The sequence below is a fragment of the Vicugna pacos genome, chromosome 3 (assembly GCF_048564905.1).
Source record: "Vicugna pacos chromosome 3, VicPac4, whole genome shotgun sequence".
In the NCBI taxonomy this organism is placed as follows: domain Eukaryota; kingdom Metazoa; phylum Chordata; class Mammalia; order Artiodactyla; family Camelidae; genus Vicugna; species Vicugna pacos.
The window spans coordinates 42663744-42687933 of record NC_132989.1 but is presented as its reverse complement, the minus strand read 5'-3'; the positions used below and the strand labels follow the sequence as shown (position 1 = coordinate 42687933).

General features: G+C 39.8%; 1 long non-coding RNA gene across 1 annotated transcript in view; it reads left to right on the top strand.

Moving 5' to 3' along the window:
- The first annotated feature begins 219 nt into the window (after window positions 1-219).
- Window positions 220-24190, top strand: part of LOC140689534 (uncharacterized) — a 225298-nt gene continuing 201327 nt past the window's right edge. Inside the window, exon 1 of the long non-coding RNA XR_012064582.1 lies at window positions 220-313. This is a non-coding gene — a long non-coding RNA (uncharacterized lncRNA). The remainder of the gene's footprint in view (window positions 314-24190) is intronic.

The window sequence follows — 24190 nt, the reverse complement described above, 5'->3', positions numbered from 1 at the left end:
CGCGAGATCTGAGGTCGAGGACGGGTTCTTCTCACAGGAAGCGGACAGATTGGCCCGCGAGTTGTGGAAATGCCGGGGTCAGAGCGAGCAGATTCAGAGACTAAAGAGTGGCTTCCGAGCAAACCGACTCCACTTGCCCACTGTGGCTTCAGGGACCCCCCGAGGAACGGTTTTTTGGGTTAATGAAGAGGTGCTCCCCTCTTTCTCCAGCACCTCACCGTCACCTTGATGGCCTCACTCCGCTTTCTCTCCTGCCGGCCGCGCGCTCTCCGTGCTGAGGGCAGAAGAAAGGGTGAATAACTTTCGTTCCAAGGTGAGTACATTGGTGGTTCAATTCAAAGCGCCCCCCTTCACTTCCCCCTTTTTGGGCTCAAATCAGCAGAGAAAATGGCTTTGTTTAGAGTTTATTCTTAATTCCTCAGAAGCTGAGTGTACAGCTTCACAGTACGTGAATGTGGTGTGCTGGCTGTCAAAGCCAGTTAGGCTGCGACTCCCAGGGATGCTCCCAAGGTTGTGTCTGTTCTGCCAGTGATAGGATTTATATTGTGGAATGTTTTTGTCTTATTTATATGTATTACACTGTTTATGCAGCTAAGTTGCAGAAATGGTATTTGCTCTGTAGTGATTTATAATTTCTTGCCCCCTTTTAAAGCAGCCTCTGGTTTTGATGTCATGTGATTCTTAAAATCATGTGGACAAGAAGGAAAAAAGATATTTACAGCAATTTTACTTGGTTTGCGCTCCTGTCTGGTTTCCTTAGCAAGCTCTTGGTTCACCCTGTGCATGGGATAGAGATGGATGCTGAAGAAAAATGCCAGTCGGCTGCAAGTTGTCCTTGTTCCCCAGTGACTTGGATGAATGTCAGAGAGCTCTTTCCTGTTGGAAAAAAAAAATCGCTCAATCCAAAAGCTTTCAGGAGCATTTTTAATCACGCTCCATCCTTTCTGGGAAATCATGTCTCACAGGTGCCTAGAAACAGGGAGGAAACAGTAGGGCTAATGAAACACCCATCTTCTCTCTTCATGTGCGTACAATGTGTTTTTGGGGAATTGGTTCCACATGTGCTCTTTCACAGATGCCAGTGGGTCGCATCCCTCAGGGAAGATCAGGAGACTGAGGAAGAGTTTGAGAAATATTTCCTAGGGAGCCTAATACATCTCAGAAATCACAGAATTGTTGTGTCAGAAATTATCTTTTAAAAAATCCTTCATAAAGTAGAAAAGAAGCGTATTTTGAGCTTCCCTGTTTAGAGGTCATTTGAAACTGCAGAAACAAACATTTATGATCTAAATATGTCAATTGGAATAAAAAATGTTCCCATTTCTTATAAATCTGGCATAATTATACGAAATGAGAGCACATACTTTAGGGTCTTCGGCCCCTAAATGAGGCTTTTCAGGTTATTAAAAGTAGAAAGAAGTATGGTAAGTCTCTTTCTAGTTACTCAGTGCACAGAATTACATTTGCAAGGACAGCTGGTCAGTGGTTGACTTATTAATCAGCTTTTCCCATGGATCCTTAATATTTCTTCCTCCACTTCTCTTCCTTCAAAAACAATGAAGTTAGATGTTGGAGGAGTACATATGAGGAAGGTCTTTATTATTATTATATTTTAAGCTTAGAAAAGGTAGGTATTAATTTTTAATAAAAATCATATTGTGTTTAACAAAAAAATTTTGCGGTCTCATGACTGTGCCATCTGAAGTCTCAAGACTTCAAAGTCTTGACTTGAGTACACACAGTAATTAGGAGATATTACTAGGTTAATTAGAAGCTGTGTCTCTTAATGATTCAAAATTGTTCAGGGGAGACAATTGCTAGAGAAGAGGGAGTTCGAGGAGAGGATTTGTCTCTAAAAGCTGCTCTCCCGTGAAGGTCATGCTATTGTTACAGCGAGATGTGCTTGTGTTCTTGTTAGGAATGTTCTTTATGCCTGCTTTGTATCAGCCTTGTTAAGTGAACAGTGATGTATTTATTAAAATAATTTCTGCTCATTGGCTAAATTAAAGCTAAAATACTAAACCAGTTTTGACCCTGACATTATTGGTTACTTAGTCTCCTTGAGGTTCAGTCCTGTCCAGTACTCATTCTAGTTATTGGGCTGATGTCTCTGGGTGCCCTGTGCTGGATCCTCTTTGTCTGCCTGCTCTTGCTGTATAGCTGGACCTTCACACTTTGCACCACTTATGTCCTGATGGCTACAAACCACGTTCCCAGCCCAGACCTTTCTCCTGAGCTTCTGATCCACAAATATGACTGAGGCCTCACCAGCCCCTCAGACTCAGTATTCCCAAAGTGAATTCGTATTCTCCCATCTTCAAATCTGCTCTCATTTCATTGGAAACAGGGGTACCACTTTTGGCTTTTCCCTCTCCCTCATCTGACAAACTCATTCAGTCATCTAATCCTGTAGATTCTGGCTCCATTACTCTTTCAGACCTATCGCCCCCTCTTCAGTTTTGCCACTGCTACCGTTGACTCCTTGATCTGCTTCTGACCCAGGCTACTTAGTTTGCTTCAGTATTCCTGGCCAACCTGTAAGGGGAGCATGAACATTCCTCTTGACTCATCTTTGGTTTCTTCCAAGCAGTGAAACAACTAGTAAACTAAGCTGGGCATTGTGGATATGGTTTGCTATCTATGGGTTGTGTTAGAATCCTCTGGAGAACTGACAAAGCCACAATGTCCCAGAACTTCTCTAACACATTGACATTTCCCATCTGGGACCTTCCTCTGGGCAGTCCAACAGAATTCCCTGCTAGTATATGAGGTTCTGCTCCCAACTTCTTGTGTTTTCATATTTAATAAAGGGTGTGGGTTTATCCTTATTTAGCATCTACCCAACTGTTCCTTGGGCATAACCTCTAAACACCCAAAAATCCAGACGGCTTCCTTTCAAATGCTTTGCTCTGGGACCAAAACTTGGTAAAAAGTAGATGCTCCCTTTTCATTATATTTCTCTAACGTTGACTGCAACTGACCCATCTTTTTTTTTCCCTGTCTTCTTCTTTCTTTTCCTCTTCTTCCCCCTCTTCCCTTACCCTTCCTCTTCCCCCTCCTTCTTTCTTCTCCTCCTCCTTCTTTTTCTTTTTCTCCTTTCCCTTCCCATACTCCTCTCACTTTGTTTTGTTTTTGGTTATTACTCATTTCGGAGGTACTTTTAGTTTTCCTTTTTATTTTAACGCTCATCCTTCTCTCACTTATTGTCCTCTGTTAAATACTGCATACTCCGTAATTTTCTGTTGAATTTGCCTCCATTTTTATCTTCCGTTATGGCTACCTCATAACCTGAGATTCTCTTCTTTCAGTGATGTTAATAATCGGTCTTCCTAACTTGAGTTTTGCACACCCCAACTTCTTTGTTTGTTTTGTTTATTTGTTTTAAGCGAAAGTAATCTTTCCAAAATGCGGAGCTGATTAGGAGGCTCTTTGTCTAGTATAGAAGCCCCTTTGTCCCTGGACCCTCCAGTCTGTCTCTCCCACTCTCTTTCTTGCATTGACCGTTGCTGAAACTTAATGTTTCAGCTCTAAAGAATTATCTGTGCATCCTTTAATAGCTGGTTTGATCCTTCTGGAGTCCCTGATGCTCATGGTTTCCTACTCTCTGTAAGGCTCTTTGTCATCCTCCACTGCATCCAGTTGCCTTAAATACACCTACTCAGTTTTCAAAAGTCATCTCAAGTGTGAACTCAAGAATCTTTTGTTTTAAAGACTTTCCTGCTTTTGCTTTTCCCACTCTCCCGTATAAGTCCCCACTATGCCCTGTATATTCTTCTCAAGAAGATTAGGTAACACCATTGAGCCTAGTAGACTCTAACCCTACATGGTCCCTACTATTTTCCAGGCTCCATTCTGAGCACTTAACACAAACACTTGCTTGGTCTGTCTCCCTTTATGGGCAGGAAATGTCTTAATAATATTTTTAAATTATTAGCTTTCAATTATACAAATAAGACATGTAATCAGAGGAGAAATACCGATTCCTACCATGAATTCTAACTACTTGTCATACACTCTGTTTACCATCTGCTTTTGTTTCTCAGACCCATTTCTCTAAAGCTCCCCGTCTCTCACGTTTTCAGGGGCTACTTTTCTGTCATTATTTTTCTTTCTTGCATCTTCTGCTGCAGTGGTGAAGAGCTCATATTGCCAGTTTTCAAATCGTGGCTTTGCAACTAATTAAGAATGTGTCTTTGGGCAAATTAATTTACTACTCCATGCCTCAGTAACTTTATCTCTGAAATAGCAATACTTTGATAATTAAATGAGCAATACAAGAAAGTATGTGGACCGGTCCCTGGCACAGTGTAAATGCTGAATAAATATTAATTATCAGATTTATTAAAAACCATTTGCAATATCATATAAAATGCCTTATTATCGTGTATCACAAATACCCCTTGTGCTGTTTTCTCCATCCGGCTACTGCCCTATTTTCATCTCTGCTTCCCAACAAAATTACTCGAAAGAGTTGCCTGTGCTTGCTGTCTTGCTCTCATTTTCCTTCTTAACTCATTAGAATGGGGCTTTTAGCGAAACCACTCTACTGAAGCAGCTCCTATCACGCTTACCATGGTTACTAGTGATTTATACCATGTCAGAGTCAATTGTCAGTTCTCTCTCATTGTCCTAATTGACCTCTCAACAGCAATTGACATGGTTAATGACTCCCTCCTTGAAAAGGTTTCTTCTTTAGGCTTTGGGGGCTCGGTACACCTGATTTCCCCCCACCTTTTGGGCCCTCCCTCAGTTTTGTTGCTGGCTCCTGTCCTCTTCTCTACCAGATCCCTGAAAATGAGTCCTCCCTGGCTCAGTCTTAGGTCCTGTTCTTTTCTTCATCTATATTCTCTTCCTATCTGATCTGACTTGGTCCCACAGCTTCAGATAACACTTATATGTTGATGAATCCTCAAATTTATATTTCCAACCCAAATCTCTTCCCTGGGCTCCTCACTCAGATATTGAACTGGTTACTACTAGGCATTACTACTATGAGGGATGCCTTAATAGGTAACTAAGATGCAACATGCCCAAAATAGAACTATTAACTCCTCTTCTCCAAAGTTGTCCCTTCTGACCCCACCCCAGGTGAATGGCACACCATCCATGCTAGCTTTAGCCTAGGATTCATCCTGGATTGCTTTCTTACTTTTATTCCCTATTAGTGGAAGTGCCCAAACTCTCTCTTTGCATTATTTCTACAGTCCCTGAGTCTAGTTTTCATTCCTCCTTTAGTCTTCCTGATGAATCATTCTAAAGCATAAATCATATCATGCCATCCTTGCTGAAAACACCCTAAAACTTCCATTAAGCTTAGAATCAAAGCCAGTCTCCTTGACATGGCCTAGAAGGCCTCACATGATCTTGCTCTTTCCTAGATCTGGTACCTCATCTTCTGCTTTCTTCCTTGATCTCTTCACTGTAGCCATTGGCTGTCTTGGACCTTGAGCATGCTGAGCCCATTCCAGTATCTGTGCCTTTGCGCTAGTCTTTCCTTCTATGGTGATACTCTTTCCCCAGATCTTTTCATGGGTGCTGCCTTCTTGTCATGCAAGTTATCAGTTAAAGTATAGAAATAGAGATCAACGAAATTGCCTATATTTATTTACAATTCTTAATTAAAAATAGCTCTTTTGCTAATCAGTGTTTTTAAAAATAACTTGTTATAAAGTAGAGGTTTAACTTAATTTTTCCCCACAGTTTAGCCAATTATTCCAACACTATTTATTTAATAGGCAAGTATTTTCTTCACTGATTTGAAATGCCAATAGTGGACACCTAGACTGCTTTTACTGGCATTTCTTTTGAAAGAATTGGTAAGTATACTTAACCCAGATCTGGACTTCACAGAATAGCCAGCAAGTCCTATGGTTTGTGGCCAAGGTTTATATTTAGCTGAAAATTCCTGTCTCCAAGAAATTTTAATTTTATGCTGGCATCTACTATCCAAAGGAATTTATTTGTGAACAACTATGACTATCTTGTGAACATTGTGAGAAATGTCCAAGTTGAATAACTGCTAACTACCTCCTTATCTGTAAAATATTTTTTTAGCCCCTTCAGCTCTAGAACTTAACAATTCTAGGCTTGGGCTTTTAAAAGCTTTTCCCGTGTATTTTGAATGAACTCTACCCACATATATTGATAATTCTATGTTTACATACTACATTCTTTGTTTTAGAGATTACAGTATAGAAATTCAACCATTTCTAGGTATTTCTTTTTCTGGAAAAGCATTTGTCACCATCAAAGACTTAGTGTTTGAGGCTCTGAACTTTCCCTCATACCCATCTTTGTTCCCTTTTTAGGTCAGCTGCTACATTTCTTTTTTAATATATGACCAGACAAAATGTTGATAATAGTGGGTACCCTGGGAGTATGCTAGAGTTGTGCAAGCTTTACTCTTTTGCTCCTTTTAATGCTGAAAATTTCTGATCTTTGGAAGAAAATTGAAATGTGAGAATATTAATGTTTGCTCAAGGTCTTTTTTTTTTCGAAATAGCTGTGCTAAATTTGTACCTTATTTGGACAATTTCCATATTGAAAGGCTCAGAATGCTCTACTGTGTGACTCCTCTTTTGCCCTCTAAGAAAAACGTCTAAACATTTTAAATGAAAATAGCAAGGCTATTATGTGGGAAGTGTGGTTGTAGAGCAGAATATCATTTTGATAACAGAAAGCAAGAAAACTCCTGAACAGAGCCTGGCTTCCCTATTCTTAGTGCTAAATAAATGATGCATTTTTCAAAGCCTGTATCTTTGGATTCAAACCTAGGTTTTGGTAAAGAAGGAAGACATTTCAACTCTATTATTGGCCTTCAGATTGTCTCTGTTTCTCACCAATTCTGAAATTGCAGTCAATTAGGTACTTTTTCTTGTGACAGATTGGAAACCAGAAGGGAGCTTTATGAATTCAAACAGGGAAATTTGAGCTAAAAATGTCTTTAAAGCACTCCTTTGCATATTTTCTCTTTAGAATTTGCAGGGTACATTAATGTTTTATATAAGTAATTATAAGTTTTGGGGTTTTTTTGCCATGAGGTGTGTTTTATTTTCATTAGTCATCCAAATAATTTTCTGTAATATCCAAAGGAAAACCGGAGAATTTGGCAGTCCAAGTGGAGGATCCCTCAGAGACCTGCAGGCCAGTGGCATCGGCATGGAGTGCCCGGGTTCACAGTGCAGCTTGTCACTCATGTCCATCTTGCAGGTGGCTCTTGGTCCACATCAAGACTAGGGTCTTCAAGGGGTGGAGAGTTCTCCAGGTTCTTAGGAAATTTCACTTTGCTTACTTCTCCTGCCTGATGGTCTCTGGTCTCTGGTTGGCAGGGTGTTCTTCTCCTGTGTCTTGGTCTTCTTCAGCTTGGCCTTGTTGAAGCTGGCCATTTCCCCATGCCTGGCTTTTCTGCCATTTTCTGTTCCGAGCTGAGGTCCCAATGCTCCTGCTCGCTTCACTGCAGCTAGAGACCTATGCAATCTTTTAGGCTTAGCTTTATGTAAAGTTAATGAAAGGCATACTTTATTTTGAATTCCTAACTTTTAAAAATTTTAAATATTTTAACCACTTGTATTCTGTTACAAAATTGGTAGACATTGGAATGGGACTTCTTAAACCTGGATTCCCACATTTTCTCCTTGACTATCAGTCATGTGTTTTTAGACCTGATTCTATGTTGATGATCTATGATAGTACCATCTACATTTCTCATTCTAAGTCCATGGGGTGAAAATAATATATTTCTTGTTATGGCTGGGCATAGTTTTTTGATCTCTGATAGGCAGAAGTCCCATTTCAGTATCTTCATTTTGAAAAAGATATCAAATCCAGTAAGTATCAATCTGGGAAAATAGTGCTTATATTTGAAACTTTTAGTGGATGTGGGATATGGTGGACACCTTTGGTGCCCTACTCAGATCCCCTTTATCTATGAATTTAAATCTCTGGTTCAGAATCAGCTTCTAGAAAACCTGATCTATGTTGTTTGGTACCAGAATAGGGGCCCTAGGAAGCAGACTTTAAGGGATTCTGAAGCTGAATCATCCTAGTTGACTGGTAGAGTCCCCATCACTGGTGGTAGGCGAGGTACTAATAGTCCCTGGGATGTAGCAGCAGTGTAATTGTTAAGCCTTTTACTTGTGGTGAACTGGGATGAGATACAGGTAAAAGGAGATGCACTGGATTATGTAATATCTCTGGCATTTGAGAAGTTTAGGAGCAATCATACTGTAAGGACTGAATGTCCTGCAATGGTTACCCTCTGAAGTCCCACACTGGGCAGAGATGCTTAGTCATTGGCTGAGGGCAGCTGACAAGAGTGTGGCCTTGACTCAAAAGCTGAGGCAAGAGCTTCAAGGGGCTAACAACTGGAGGCTGTCACCTAAATGTATTTTAAACAGCAAGTTTTTTCTTGAAGGGTGGTTTGAGTGACACAGTTCCATGGCTGCCATAGTCTATACTTTGTGCCCTCTGGATCCAGTTGTGTAGGGAGCAGCTCCTTCAGGGTTCCAGTGGCCTCTGTTCATGAGGGAAACTTACAAGAGGGAAGTTAGGGATGGTCTTCATCCCTCATTGCTGCAGTTGATCTTGGGGCTACAAATGGTACTCATGATTGACCTCGTACGCTAGCCATTCTAAATTTCCTTGCTTTCAGTTATCATTTCTGCTGGTTTTGGTGCCTTACCTGGAGGTGTGACCCAAACTCTCATTCCTGAGGGGTCTGAGGCCCCAGTAATTCTACCCTTCTCAGATTGGGGCTGTGACACTTGTCTGCTTACAGTCAAAATTGGAGAAAGGAGTGCCAAGAGATGTCCAAGTGGATCACTTGAATTCCACACCTGTTCCTCCTTGTCCCCACCTCCACCTGCTAGTCAGGTCACACCTCTGGTGTGATGGCGACCATTCTTTTTGTCTGTCCTGATCCCTGTTCACAGGAGTTTGAAGTACCCAGGTTGCAGTCTTAGCTTGTAGTTCAATGAGCCCTTTGTTTTGTTCCCTCACAAGAGTGTTCCTCCCCTCCCCCCTAATTTTTGGGCAAGGACTGTGAGCCTGTAGAGCTCAGAGCTGTGGGAACAGGAAGCACAAAATGCCCCAGTGAGACTTTGGGAATGATGGCAAGTAGGGCTATTTCCGTTTCTATGCTTTGGTCCTGGATCCATGTATTCTTTTTAGCGGAAAATAGAGATCTCTGATTCAGTGTGTCTACATCCTAAAGGATGATGCCCATTCTCACAGAGTATTGCCTCTGAGCTGGCAGTCCTGTCCAGGGGATACTTACACAGTGGAGGGCAGGGGTGAATCTCATGGTTGAATACCATAGATTTAAAGAAAAGACTGCATTCTGAGAATATGGCTTCCAGTTTCTCTTCTCAGAATGGACTGATTCTTAGGACATCTATAGCCAGAGAGGAGATGGAAAGTTTTGTTTGGATAATAAATGTCTGTGTATTGATATTTAGAAGTACCTTGATAAATGTCCACTTCTCTGTTGGTGGAGAGATCTCTTTTAAAATCAGATAATCTGATATGTCTGAACATTTAAAAAATAATACTGGTAGGCATTTGACAGATATGATGGGCATGTGGAGAAGAGTCAAACATGGTACATAGAAAACCAAGAAAATAGGTTTTTAAAAATACCACTTGCCAACTTTTAAATTTATTTGTTGTATTTATTGTCTCCTACTGGGCTGTCAGAGCCAAGGAGCCTGAGAACTTTGTTGGTTCACAACTCTTTCAGATGCTTAGAGTGGACTTAAGATGCTTCAGGAAGTTGAAGAAACAACAGTTTAATAGTTGAACAAAAAAAACCAAACCATGTTTAGGTCTGGGAAAATTTATGTAATAAATGAAATCAAACCATATTACAATGTGATTTAATAGTCATATAATACAATGTTATAAATTATAATATATGATTTTATATTTGTATTATAATAATATAGCATGTAACATAAATTTTAATATAACATACTATAATTTTAATTATAAAATGATTTATGAAATTTGTATAATAGATGAAATAATGAAATAATACTACAGTATTTAACTCTATAGTAAGATTTTTTACATTATTCCAATAATATGATGCCTACTCTAGAGTGAAATCTCAGTTATCATATTACTGTGTTTGAAGTTTTGTGGAAAGGTGGTAGGAATTTGAGAGAGCTAAATCATCTACCATATTTGGAAGTCAAGATACAGTGTCTAAAATTTTTAAGTGATTAAATGGTAGAGTGAATATATTATTTAGAAATGGAAAGCAAAAGCCAGAAGAAACACTTCAAGGAGTTGAAAGTGTTCCATCCAGGGAAGTTGAATGGACATTTGGGAGAAGTGAGAGAAGTGAGTGTGACTTTTATTATGAGCCTTTAGCATATTTGATTCTTCAACTCTGTGTTACTTGGATAAAAATACCAATTAATTAAATCAGCCTTCTGAACAGCTCATTTGAGGAAGGTACTGCGTAGGTGTTGTGATCATCTCAGGCTTACTCCTAGATGTATTAGTGACAGTGGACATTGGAATGGTCTGTGCCCCTATATCCTTCACAGAACGAATCTTCTGGGTGTCTGAGTGCATAAGGCAGGGGTGAGTACTGAGGTGGGGGGTTTTGAAAGGTCAGCAGAAGGCTGAACATTTGACAGTGGCCTGGGAGCTGAGAAGGGTGTTTCCAGTAACCATAAAAATGCTGAGATATGTTCATAGAATGTATATCCACAATTCTTCCTGTGGCACAGAGTCTAACTTCTTAACACCCTCTGATGTCTTAGAGTGTGGTAAGCATCATAGATATTTGTTGAATGGAGTTGAATTATTTAATAAATGCTGAGGAGTAAAATCTACCTGGAGCTTCTTTTGTCTTTCCAATATCACTTTGACCTCTTTAAAAATTAATTTAGTTACAGTAATAATAAAATATATAGTATATAGTAATATATAAAATATAGTAATAATAAAATATATTTCATTAATCTAATACAATCTAATCATATAACAGTAATGGAAAAGGAAGACAGTCTTTTCAACAGGGCACAGTAGATATGTAGCTTAATATAAACATTTATTTTTTAAAGCATCTCTGTATGGGTTACTTATTTGCAGGCAATATGATAATACAGCTTTGAAATTACAGGCATACCGTGTTTTATTGCACCTCATTTTTTTTACTGCACTTCACAGATAATTGTGTTTTTTACAAATTGAAGCCTTGTGACAACCCTGCATCAAACAAACCTATTGGTGCCATTTTTCCAACAGCATTTTCTCACTTCGTGTCTCTGTCACAATTTGGTAATTCTCAAGGTATTTCAAACTTTTTCATTATTATTATATTCATTATGATAATCTGTGATCAGTGATCTTTGATGTTACTATTGTAATTGTTTGGGGCACCCTGAACTATGTCCAAAGAAGATGGTGGACTTAATCCATAAATGTTGTGTATGTTTTGACTGCTCTGCTTACCAGCCATTCCCCATCTCTCTCCCTCTCCTTGGGGCTCCATATTCCCTGAGACATAATAATATTGAAATTATGCCAATTAATAACCCTACATTGGCCTTTTAAGTGTTCAAGTGGAATGAATATTCACACGTCTCTCACTTTAAATCAAAAGCTAGAAATGATTAAGTTTAGTGAGGAAAGCATGCTGAAAGCCAGGACTGTATGAAAGCTGGGCCTCTAGTACCAAACAGTTGGCCAAGTTGTGACTGCAAAGAAAAAGTTCTGAAGGAAATGAAAATTGCTACTGCGGTGAGCACACAAATGATGAAAAAGCAAAACAGCCTTATTGCTGATGTGGAGAAAGTTTCAGTGGTCTGGATAGGTCCAACCAGCCACAACATTCCCTCAAGTCAAAGCCTAGCATAGAGCAAAGCCCTAACTCTCTTCAGTTCTGTGAAGGCTGACAGAGGTGAGGAGGCTGCAGAAGAAAAGTTTGAAGCTAGCAGAGGTGGTTTCATGAGGTTTAGGGAAAGAAGCTGTCTTCATAACTCAAAAGTACAAGGTGAAGCGGCAGGTGCTGATGTAGAAGCTGTGGAAAGTTATCCAGAAGATCTAGATAAGATAATAGGGGTGACTACACTAAACAGATTTTCCTTGGAAAATAGCCTTCTCTTGAAAGAAGATGCCATCTGTCACTTTTATAGCTAGAGAGGAGAGGTCAATGTCTAGTTTCAGTGCTGCAAAGAACAGGCTGACTCTCCTCTTAGGGGGCTAATGCAGAAGGTGACTTGAAGTTGAAGCCAGTGCTCATCGACCATTTTGAAAGTCCTAGAGCCCTTAAGAATTTTGCTAAAGTTTGTCTTCCTGTGCTTTATACATTGAAAAAACAAAGCCAGGATAACAGTGCATCTGTTTACAACATGGTTTACTGATAATTTTAAGCCCACTGTTGAGACCTACTGCTCAGAAAAAAAAGATTCCTTTCAAAATAATGCTGCTCACTGACAGTGCACCTGGTCTCCCAAGAGCTCCGATGGAGGTGTCCAGTGAGATTAATGTTATTTTCATGCCTGCTAACACAACATTCATTCATTCTTCAGCCCACATATTAAGGAGTAATTTAGACTTTCAAGTTTTATTTTTTAAGAAATACATTTCATAAGGCTATAATTGCTATAGTGAGTCCTCTGATGGATCTGGGCAAAAGTAAGTCAAAAACATTTTGGAAAGAATTTGCCAATTTAGATGCTGTTACAATCATTTGTGATGCATAGATAGAGGTCAAAATACCAACATTAACAGAAGTTTGGAAGAATTGATTCCAGCTCTCATGGATGTCATTGAGGGGTTCAAGGTTTCGGTGGAGGAAATAACTGCAGATGTGGTGGAAACAGCAAGAGAACTAGACTTAGAAGTGGAGCCTGAAAATGTGACTGGATTGCTGCCACCTCAGGCCAAAACTTTAAAGGATGAAGAGTTGCTTCTCATGATGAGCAAATAAACAGTTTTCTTGAGAAAGAATCTGCTCCTGGTGAAGATGCTGGGAAGATTGTTAAAATGACAACAAAGACTTTAGAATACTACATAAACTTAGTTTATAAAGCAGAGGCAGAGTTTGGGAGGATTGAGTCCAATTTTAAAAGCAGTTCTCCTGTGGGCAAAATGCTATCAAACAGTATTGCGTGCTGCACACAAGTTGTTTGTGAAAGGAAGAGTCCATCGAAGTTGTAGACTTCATTGTTGTCTTATTCTGGGAAGTTATCACAGTCACCCCAACTTTCTGCAGCCACTACCTTGATCAGTTAGCAGCCATCAACATCGAGGCAGGACCCTCCACCAGCAAAAAGATGTTGACTCACTAAAGGCTCAGATTATGGTTGGCAATTTTTTTTAGCAAGGAAGTATTTTTAAAATAAAGGTATGTACATTTTGTTGTTTTTAGACAAAATGCTATCGCATACTTAATAGACTACACTATAGGATAAACATAACTTCTATATGTACTGGGAAACCAAAAAATTTATGTGGCTCCATTTTTTGGGATATTCACTTTATTCCGATAGTCTGGAACTGAAACTGAAGTATCTCCGATACATGTCTATACATTTTCCTCAATAAGTTCAAAACACTTTCTACACATAATTCTCACAACAGAGTGAGAGGTATTATGTCCCAGGATTTCTTATGCACATTTTATTTATGGGAATTATAAAGACAGAGTATGGCATTCACATAAGTAGGGGGTACTGTGGTCAGATGCTGGTGGAGTTTAGAGCTGAAGGTTGGCTTCCATTCTCCACATCCTTGCTCTACCCACTGAGGAACTCTGCAAGGCCTCTACCTGTGTCTTCTATTAGTTCCTGAGCAAGTGATCTTTAATGTTACTGCTTTCTAGAATTCTCTCCTGGTTTTCAGCTGCCCATTTGTTTTTTATTCTCTCTAATCTTTTTCCCTTTGCATTGTTTTCTTGGCCTATTTACCTTTTTTACACTTTCTTCTTTTTATTCTCTAGTCTAAAGGATGTATTTTATTCAGATTTTTGATCAACTAAGAATTTCCATTTGGATTAGTTCCAGAGTCCTGAAATTGTTAAGTGAATTGTCAATAGTTGTAGTGCTCTGACATTATTCAGAGAAAGAATAAAGAATAGTAGCTGGGTAGATGACTCCAGAGTGAGAAATGGAGGTGCTGAGTTGTGAAAAAAAAATGTGGCGTTTGGGACACTCTGAGGACAGAAGAGAAATGATAAAGCTAGGTGCTTTGAGGGCAAAATACATCAGAAACCTAGCAGGAAACCCATATGAGAAACACTCAGCTTCCTTTGGATCCAAGGGCAGAGAGAAACAATTCTTGCAGTAAAGCATGAACCTCCTCAAGGAATGACAGATCAGGAATGACAGATCTGCCCAGTCATAATTTATAACTGAGAGTTCCCTGAGTTGCAACAAAGTAGATTGTATAATTTAAACTGTTTGATTTAAATAGCTGATCTTGCTTGCTTTACTGCTAGAGAATACAGGTAAAAGTGGAAGGGGATAGTGCCATGGATTATGGGGAAGCCGTTCTTGGATGGATAGTTTCTCTACCTTCTGTGCTGTAGCTGTCGAAAAACACTGAAGTTGCAAATTCCTTGGAGAGTTAAAGATGAATCATGCAGGGAAGTAGCCTGAACTTCCTGAGATGTATGCTGTCTCAATAAACTATTAATTCTGAACTATAATTGGCAGAAGATGATTTTGAATAGAGCCAAATTTGATTATCCTTTCTTGGCTACTGCAGATAACAGTTTTCAAGTTGACTAGTGTGAACAGGAGCCAAGAAGGAGGGTAGGATGCATGTGGAACTTGACACCCACCATGACCGCTGTTTGGTGGAGATCCTTCTATTTGAGGATTCTGCTGCATCAGCTGTTCAATATATACTTTTACAAAAGAGGTGTAACATCACAATAGTCTAATAAATCTTATTTCTCAAGGGATTGATGTTCCTGAATAGAGTAAGAATTTTTCCAAAACAATACCTGAATATGATCCCTTTAGAAGATTTACAAATGTGACATTAACAGAGAATGCAGAATTTCTTCTAACACCCAGAGTTAAGATTAGCTTCCGTTTTACAACTGAATCTGTTTATATGAATATATTAATTTGTGTTTATGTATGGAAACAAAAATCTGTGCTACTGAGAAATGCCAGGGAACATGTTCTATTTCTTTTAAAACGGATTAGCTGGAAAGGTCCTGGGGAGAGACACCAGGATGAGGGTAAAGGCAGAGATCAATAAATATATAAACACCTTCATGTGTACTGTCAGTGCTCTGCTCATATCTCCTCAGAGTCAGTTCCATTCCCTGTGTACTGTTTCCTTTGTGCTTTCTCTCTGGAAGGGCTGTCCTCAGGTTACTGAACATAGCTTTACCTTGGTGCAAAGAGAGCAGGGAGTGCCTGGAAATTTAGTTGCCCCAGAGCCAGCTCTTAACCAGTGACAAACAGGTGTGAGGTAATACTGAATCTCCCCTGCCCTTGATGGGACAGTGGCCTGTGCTAGCTCTGGAGTTGCCCTGTGGGATTGAGTGGAAACTGCATTCTCTGAGACTTGGCTTGAAATCTAACTCAGGCATGGCTCCCTTCCCTATCCTGTCTGCTTTCTCTGCTTCCCTATTGTTTACTTCAGGATACTTCCTAATAAATCAGTTTCACATGAATCTGCATCTCAAGGTCTGCCTATGGGGAACCCAACCATAGGTATTTGCCCTATGCAGTTAGAATTGGGATGATATAGAGTGGTGGATTGTTGTATTGTAATTCTTAATGTTTTCATTCTATTTCTACTCATTCCATTCCTGACTTTCCTTTTACCACCATCCCTGCTTCCTTTTCCTACAAAAATTGCCCAGTGTCCTTCTGTAGGGTTTTAGGATAGGTATGCATTGTTGAAGATTCATATTGTATTTAAGGAAACATCCAGTTTTGCCAATTAGTAGGTTACTTGCTAATACATGAGAGACTTGAGTTATTTTTATACTTGGGAAGGGAATTCCTCTTTAGCATTCAGATACATGTATCTGCTTTGTAAACAAATTACTTTCTATAACATAATTTATTTCAGTGTGTTGGAAGCAGCACTAAAAATATATCTGGCATCTGCATAAATCTGTAAGTAGAAGAGGGTAAAAGAAAAATGAGAGGTTGGGGAAGGCTGCTGATGTTTATTGAGAATCTACCATGTGCAGGCACTGTATATGTGGTCTGGAAAAAGACAGGTTAAGGAACTTGCCCCAGGGTCACACCATTAGTGAACAGCAAGACAGGAATTTAAACCCAAAGAGAACAGAATAGAAATGAGAGAAATTAAGCTCTTTTGTAGTTTTAGGGAAACCTGTACTCTTACCTATTATGATCATTCTATTTCTGCTCTCTTCTTGCAAGCACATCAGTCTTCTTGGTTTAATTGCTGCTGATTCATTTTTTCCCATCCTCACATCCAAGGGCCTATATCAGCTTTCAGTGGACTGCTGCCACCCACTCTGCTCACTCCCTTTTGCATCGAAGGACCAGCATCATCTTTTCACAGTGCTGTGGTGTCTGTGCAGTGCAGCTGTTGTTCCCAGTTCCTTTCTCCATAGAATCATTTTTTTTATTATAGTCTTACAGACTCTTCATCAGTTGAAGGAGAGTCTTCCTTTTGCCAAATTTCTGTCATTGCCTATTTGCTTTGGCACACACTTTTGGCTTAGGGGGATAAACCAGTTTGCTTTTGAGCAACACACAAGCCAGGCATGGGCCTTGGACACCATCTAAATCCTTTCCCTCCTGACTCTGCCGATTCCTATGCTCTTTCCACGTGGTAGCCACCAGGACTGAGTACCTGAATCCTTACCAGTATGGGGAGGGCTGTGGTCTCCATCCATCCAGGTCCTCACCTGGCTATGGAATACTCTGCCTAACCCCACTCAGACCCACATCTGTCCATGGCCCAATTCTCTATTTTCCCATTGTGAATATTCAAGGTTATTTCTTCTCCTCACACAATCACTTGGTTAAACCTCTGATTTCCTTGTGGCTTTCTGCAATTTTGCTAATTTTGTATTTTTTTAAAGTAAAATATCAGAGTTCAGCGCTTAGAACTGGGAGCAACTTTTGAGGACCTCTAATCCAGTTCTCTCAGTTTAATTTATCCAATACATGATGTGAAGCATTTCATAATTTCAAAAGTCATATAATTTTCAGTTCAGGAAGCTTTGAAGATAGCAGGACAAAACAAAACCAAAGATCACATGTAATGTTACTGTCCGATGAAAGCTGTTACTAATATTTTGATGTACATGTTGAAATACTCTTAGGCCTGCCATTTGAAAATATAGTATGAACATTTTATGTTCTTGTATGCTTTTAAGATATTTTAATTAAGCATGTAATAAATAAGTGCATACTCATTGTTAAAAATTCTAACAGTATAAATAAATTGAAATTTCCCCTTGGCCCCTCTTCCCTGTTCACCTCCCCCATCTGTTTTCTCCTCAGATATAATCACTGTTATCAATTTATTGTGTATCCTTTCATATCTATTCTTCTGTATTTACATGTACATATATACATACAGAAATAAGTTTTACTTAGTTTTACTTTATGTATATATATGTTTATTTCCTTTAACTGTCATGATCTGTGCACTGGTCTGAAAGTTGTATTCTTCACTTAATAGTATGCTCTAGACATCTATCCATGTCTATCTATCATGTCAGTTAGGATCTTGACAGAAAATAAATGGTTCCACTCAAATTGAGTAATTTCAAGAGTTTGAGAACCTGAACTTTACAGTCAGGATGTGGGAAACTGAGGGGACAGTGCAGTGCCCTGAGATTAATAGTAATGAGGATACTGTTGTCACTTGTAGACCTGGGTGAGAGTGTTACAAGGGTTGAGAGAGATTGCGTGTGGGGAGGGAGGGAGAGAGAGAGCTTAAAAGAGAAAGAGGGAGAGAACACACGCAGGAGAGGTGTGTGGAATGGGCTGTTTGGCAGGACCAAGGTCTTCAGTGGTGGGAGGCAGTCAGTCAGCACCATTTCCACAGGAAGGGAGCCAGGGAAATAAGAATTTTTTTCCTAGAAACGCTCCTTCCCTCTCTACTAGGGATTCAATGTTTGTATATCCCCAGAATTCATGTGGTGAATCCCTAACCCCCAGTGTGTTGGTATTTGGAGATGGGGCCTTTGGAAAGTAATTAGGGTTAGAGGAAGTCATGGAGGTGGGGTCCTCACTCATGGTGGGATGAGTGCCCTCGTAAGAAGAGACGAGAGAGCTTGTGCATTCTCACTCCACACGTGTGCACTGAGAAAAGGCCATGCTAGCTAGCACACAGTGAGAAGGCAGCTGTCCGCAAGCCAGAAAAAGAGCTCTCACCAGAAACCAAACCCTGCCGGACTTTGACCTCAGACTTTCCAGCTTCCAAAACTACATGAAAATACATGTCTGTTGTTTAAGTCACCCAATTTATGGCATTTTGTTATGCAGCTCTTCTGGTCTTGGGGGACGGTCCTTATTGGCTTAATCCAGAGGGAAGCTGAAGAGCAGGAGACTTGATGTGTCCCTCTATGTCAGGCTCCCAAGGCACAGTGTAGGCTCACTCATACAGATGTATTCTTACTTAAATTTCTAGGGCCTCTAGATGACAGGCATTGGCATTGTTTTAGGGGCAAGGGAATAAGGTTAAAAAAAAAAAAAAAGCTACTGTCCTTCAGGAGCTCACATCCATTCTACTGGAGGTAGTGTTCCGTGCAGCACAGAAGGTTTCTTAGCTTGCATGTACGAGAGTTTGTTACTGACTTGTTACTGGTGGGAATTTATGCCACTTTAACTTATCCTTATTTAAACAGTGCTGCATGAATATTCATGTTTGTGCAGCTTTCTGTACATATGATGGTATTTGTGTCTGGTAGATACTAAGAAGTAGAATTGCTGGATTAAAGGAAGTATTCATATTTAACGTAAAATAGGCTGGTCTAAATTATGCTTCGACTAATGCGGTATGAGTAATTCCCCCGTCCTCAACTACAGTTATTGTCATTCTCTCAAAGTTTACCAGTCTGATGCTGGGTCAGGTGAGGGGTGGGTTTAGGGGACAGGCATAGTCAGCAATTGAGTTTAAATTTTGCTGATAACTATTAAGAATTAGAACCTTGTAATGTATTTATGGCTGTTTTTATTTCCTGTTTTGTTAATTTCCTTGACTGTTCATATCCTGTGGCTAATTTTTTGAGATTTATTGTCTTCTGAAAATTTATTTCAAAGAGTTCTTTATATATTTTAAGTTGTTCTTACTCTAAAGTTCTTGTTCTGTTTGCTTTAGTAACACTGTTTACTCAGGCCTTAAGTGGTGCTTGTCCTTGGGGCCTCTTAGTCATGGTGCTGATTTTCCTCAAATGTCAGGCAATGTTTGGTTGAGTTCATCTTATAATTATGATTCCCTCTTGGCTCCCCTGTGAATGTTCATCTCTTTATGACACCCTCTCTCCGATGACTGGAGGACTGTTTCAGTGGGTAGACCATGCTGGTAGCTACTTGGCTGGGAATGCAGCCCCCCTGTTTTTCCTCACTAGCCACACTGACAGCTGCCCAGGGACCCTTCTCTCTCTGTGTCCAGCTGCTGTGAGCGGGGCCTTCCTAGGAGTCACTCCTACCTCCCACGGCTGTCTCTTTCTTGTATGTGCTATGGCTGGAGCTTCCTTCTCCTCCCACTTGCCTTCTGTCTTTCAGGGAGTCCTCAGAAATTTATGTGCCCAAGAATACCCCTTTTTATTTTTCAGGGCTACTATAGAACTCAAATATATTTTTTGGTTTTTGTCATTACCAAAGGTCTGTGGTCGGAGGGAGAAGGCTGGAGCAGGCATTAGCTCAGGGGTTGCCAAACTTTTTCAGTAAAGGGCCAAGTAGTAAGCTGAGGCTTTGCAGACCAGATGATGTCTGTCACAGTTACTCAGTTCTCCTTTTGTGGTGCAGAAGCAGCCACAGACGATAAGTGGTGGATGGATGTGGCCCTCTTCCAATCATTCCGATTCACAAAACAGGCGTTAGACAGAATCTGACCCTCAGGCACACTGGCAGACACCTGACCTAATCGCTTCTCTCTTGTAATAGATGAAGACTGAGGCCTAGAGAAGGTCAAGGGATTTTCCCAAAGCTACCCTACTAGTGAGTGAAAGAGCTAGATCGATTGTCTGTCCGCTTATTCATCTGTGATCTTTCCTCCGCTTTGCTCTTTTTGCAGCATTAAAGAGACTCCTAAACATAGCTGAGTTCCCGCAGGGCCTTGGAAACCTTACTTTCAACGTTTTGCATTTTGTTCTGTCACTTGATGGCAAATCAAGCCCAGGCCAAGTTGCCCAGCTGTGGAGCTGCAGGGAAGTCAGAGAGCTGAGGGACTGCTTGGGTTGTTGGCGTTAGGACTGAGAGGAGGATTACTGTCCACATTTCAGTCTTTCCTTTTGTCAGATGTAGAGAAATTTCACAAGATTGATGGAGTATAAAGTATTTGAGCTCTTCAGAGACAAAGTTCTTTGTTATGATGTGATTTGTGTTACGATTCCTACTCATCTTGGGTGAAACTCATAGGATTAAGCTATGTTAAGTAATTCAGGATGGAGGCCAATGTGAACTTCCATGCTATGTGTCTTGACACATCTGGTATAGGAAGGACTACGAGTGTCTTTGAGTGATGAGTTAAGAGTGTTACTTTAGCTAAGGAACTTGTTTGGTAGCATCTGCAGAAAGACTTCACTGGAACAGAAGGAGCAGCAGATAGAGGCAAGACCCTCTGGTGCATAACTGTTACACCCCAAAATGAGACCACTGAGTCCAGTGACTTGAAGACTCTTTGCTTAGGACTGACTCCAGGCTGCTGAGAGCTGTTCCAGATGGGTGCTGTTGGAAGCTCTGTTGGAGCAGAAGCCACTTCCTGCTCACACTTGTGAGGGGACCTATAGCCGGACTGCGGACGGCTGCTTGTGCTGAGATGCATCCTTCCCGTACTTCTCCTTTCAGTTGTATGTTGTCCCCTTTCTATCTTCCCTGCTCTGAGTAACCCGTGTTGTGTGCTAATTGTGTGCAATAAACCAAGTGATTCGTGAATTGAATATGGGCTCTGTTTCATATATCTCTAGTCTGGTGATTCTTACCTGGCCTTACCACTGGGCCCCGCAACAAACACATTCTAACTTAACCATGAATATTATTCCTCAGTTTTAGTCAGTGGAACCCACCAGGGATAGAACTTGACAGGGTGAAAGCCATTTCTCTTTTGTCTAGCTTTGGGGCAATAAGAAAGGGATTACGCTTGGAGTTTTGGATTGAGGTGAAGTCTGTGTTCTGCTACTTACAAGCTGTGTGAATTTACAAACATTCTTAAACTCTCTGTCATTCAACTCATCCTAAAATGAGAATTATCATGCCTTTCTCATAGGGTAGCTTTGAAGATTGAGTGATATAATGTATAAGAAGGTAAGTTGTACATTGAAAAGCATTGTAAAAACTGAAGTTATTAGTATATGGTTGGAGAACAGAAGCCTTGATATAGATAATAAATTAGTGCCAGTTGTGATTTATTTGAAATGCAGGAAATGGGGGAATAAAACTGAAACAGTAAACTCTGAACATGTTAGCTAGCAAACCCATATAACATTTAATAGGAAACTAAATGTTAATTTATTTCTATTTAAATTTTATTATTCCTGGGAGCTTTATTTCAAGTTAGTACATCTACTTCTAATCTTCTTACAATTATCTAGGAGAATAAATTAAAGCTTCCTTCCACTGGGGATATTAAAATGAAGTGTTCCATTTAAAAATGTACTTGTACAAGACATGGTACTGCTTTGATCTGAGGTAGTGAAATGAATTTCACCTGTTTGTCTTATAAAGTCATTCTTCATGTTCCTTCTTTGATTCAAAGCGAGGCGGTAGAACATCATCGTCTGAGTGTGGAGTTTACATCTAGATTGCATGGCTTGAATTCCAGCTCTGATGTTTACCAGCTATGTCACTTTGAACAACTAACTTTTCCTGTTTCTCACCTTCTTCATCCATAAAGTTGGGATAATAATAATAAAAACTATAAACTGTTTTTTATAGCTTATCTTAAGAATTAAATGTGTTAGTGCATTTAAAGTATTTAGAGCAGTGCTTGGCATATAGTAAGGGCTCACTGAATATTAGTTACTATTACTTATTTCCAACAGTATGCTAAGCATGATGTTAAGGATCTAAGAGACCTGATCCATGTATTAAGAGAGCAAAATGAGCTTATCTGGGATTTCAAAAGAATACTCTACTCAGAGTGATATGGGGAGAAAGATTTAAAGGTGAACAGAGGCAAAATGGGGAAATGTTTAAGGAATAAAACTGTTGCTTAATTTTAAGAAAACCTTCTCAATAACCCTTCAAGGCATGTGTTAGGCTTTCCTTTTCCTTTTTTTTTTTTTTTTTACCTTGATGGAATTATTACACTTACTTTAATTTTTTTTTCTCTGTGATTTATCATAACATTTTGTGTATATTTCCCTGTGCTATACAGTGTAATCTTGTTTATCTGTTCTACAATTTTGAAATCCCAGTCTATCCCTTCCCACCCTCTACCCCCCCCCCCCCGGTAACCACAAGTCTGTATTCTCTGTCCATGAGTCTATTTCTGTCCTGTATTTATGCTTTGTTTTTGTTTCTTTGTTTGTTTTTGTTTTTTAGATTCCACATATGAGTGATCTCATATGGTATTTTTCTTTCTCTTTCTGGCTTACTTCACTTAGAATGACATTCTCTAGGAGCATCCATGTTGCTGCAAATGGCATTACGTTGTCCGTTTTTATGGCTGAGTAGTATTCCATTGTATAAATATACCACATCTTCTTTATCCAGTCACCTGTTGATGGACATTTAGGTTGTTTCCATGTTTTGGCTATTGTACCTTTTCCTTTTATGGCTAAGTGCGCCAAAATTGCGCAAATGATGAATGGTGAAGCCTAGTTTTAACCTTAAAAATCTGTCTTCCACTGGGGTAGGTCATTGCCAGATCTGCTCTTTGGAAATATCTGTCAGTCCTATGGCAGAGCAAGGAATAAAACTTGGCAATAGCTACGCTGTATAAAGTGCTTTGTCAATGCTAATAGCTGTGTTATGTTACTGTCATGCAGTGATGCATTTTAAACCTGAACCTGGATATTAGCTCACTTGACACACAGTAATAAGATAAACTCTTGAGTGCTGGTGCTGATCTGTCCTGCCTACCTCCTGTGCAAGTTCTAAGGACTAAAATGAGACAAAGATGGTAAATCTGCATTTCTTGGCCCTTATGGAACCCACAAGAACTTCCTGTGCTCCATGAAGGATGCTGAAAACACTGAAACTCAGATGCACCTTCTTGAGGAGCAGTGGAGCTGCGAGGGAGTTTCATCCATACATGACATCATGAATCCTTGATCTTGCATGTATCGTTGCATCATTTGTTCTCTTGCTCAGTGATAAAACAAAGTGAAAGGAATGAAGCTCATGTCCAGTGTTTGCTCTCAGCAGTCCTTGCATCCTGAACCACTTTTGGGCTGGCTTACTTTCCTGCTTTTGTGCCTAGTACTGCACTATTACTGAGCGCAGACCTTTCCAAGACTCTTCATGATGGTGGGGAATTCACTACCGCAAAGCTGTGATTGTCACCACTGGCAAGGCATCTGGAACCACCACCTCACTGTGGGGAAGTGGAAATGACTCTGCAGAAAACCTGACACTCTCCACAGTGTTTTCCCTTTGGAGTTTTCTCTATGGACTGTTCTTAATGATCTGGGTCCAAATATGAAAAGAACTGACATTTTTGTTGCTTTATTCTCTTAGCATAGCTGAAACCAACTAAAATTTTCTAAAAATATTAGTACTTACAAATTAAGAAAGGTCAGCTCCAGTTATGGCAGGATGAAGGTCATGGTGATTCCTTCTGCAAAAACAAGTACAAAACTGAAAAAAGTTGTCCATAATAGCCATTTAAGGGCGCTATAAATTGACCAAAAGCAGACAAGAAATTGAGAACAGTTTATCCTTGAAAATGAGAGAATTTCACATAAGAACAGCAGGCTTATGTGGCCTTCCTATGTGAGGTTCCTCCCATAACCCTAGGGTTGTAAGATAAAATACAGGATGCCCAGTTAAATTTGAATTTTAGATAAACAACAGATAATTATCTTAGTTTAAAATACATCTAAAATATTGCATGG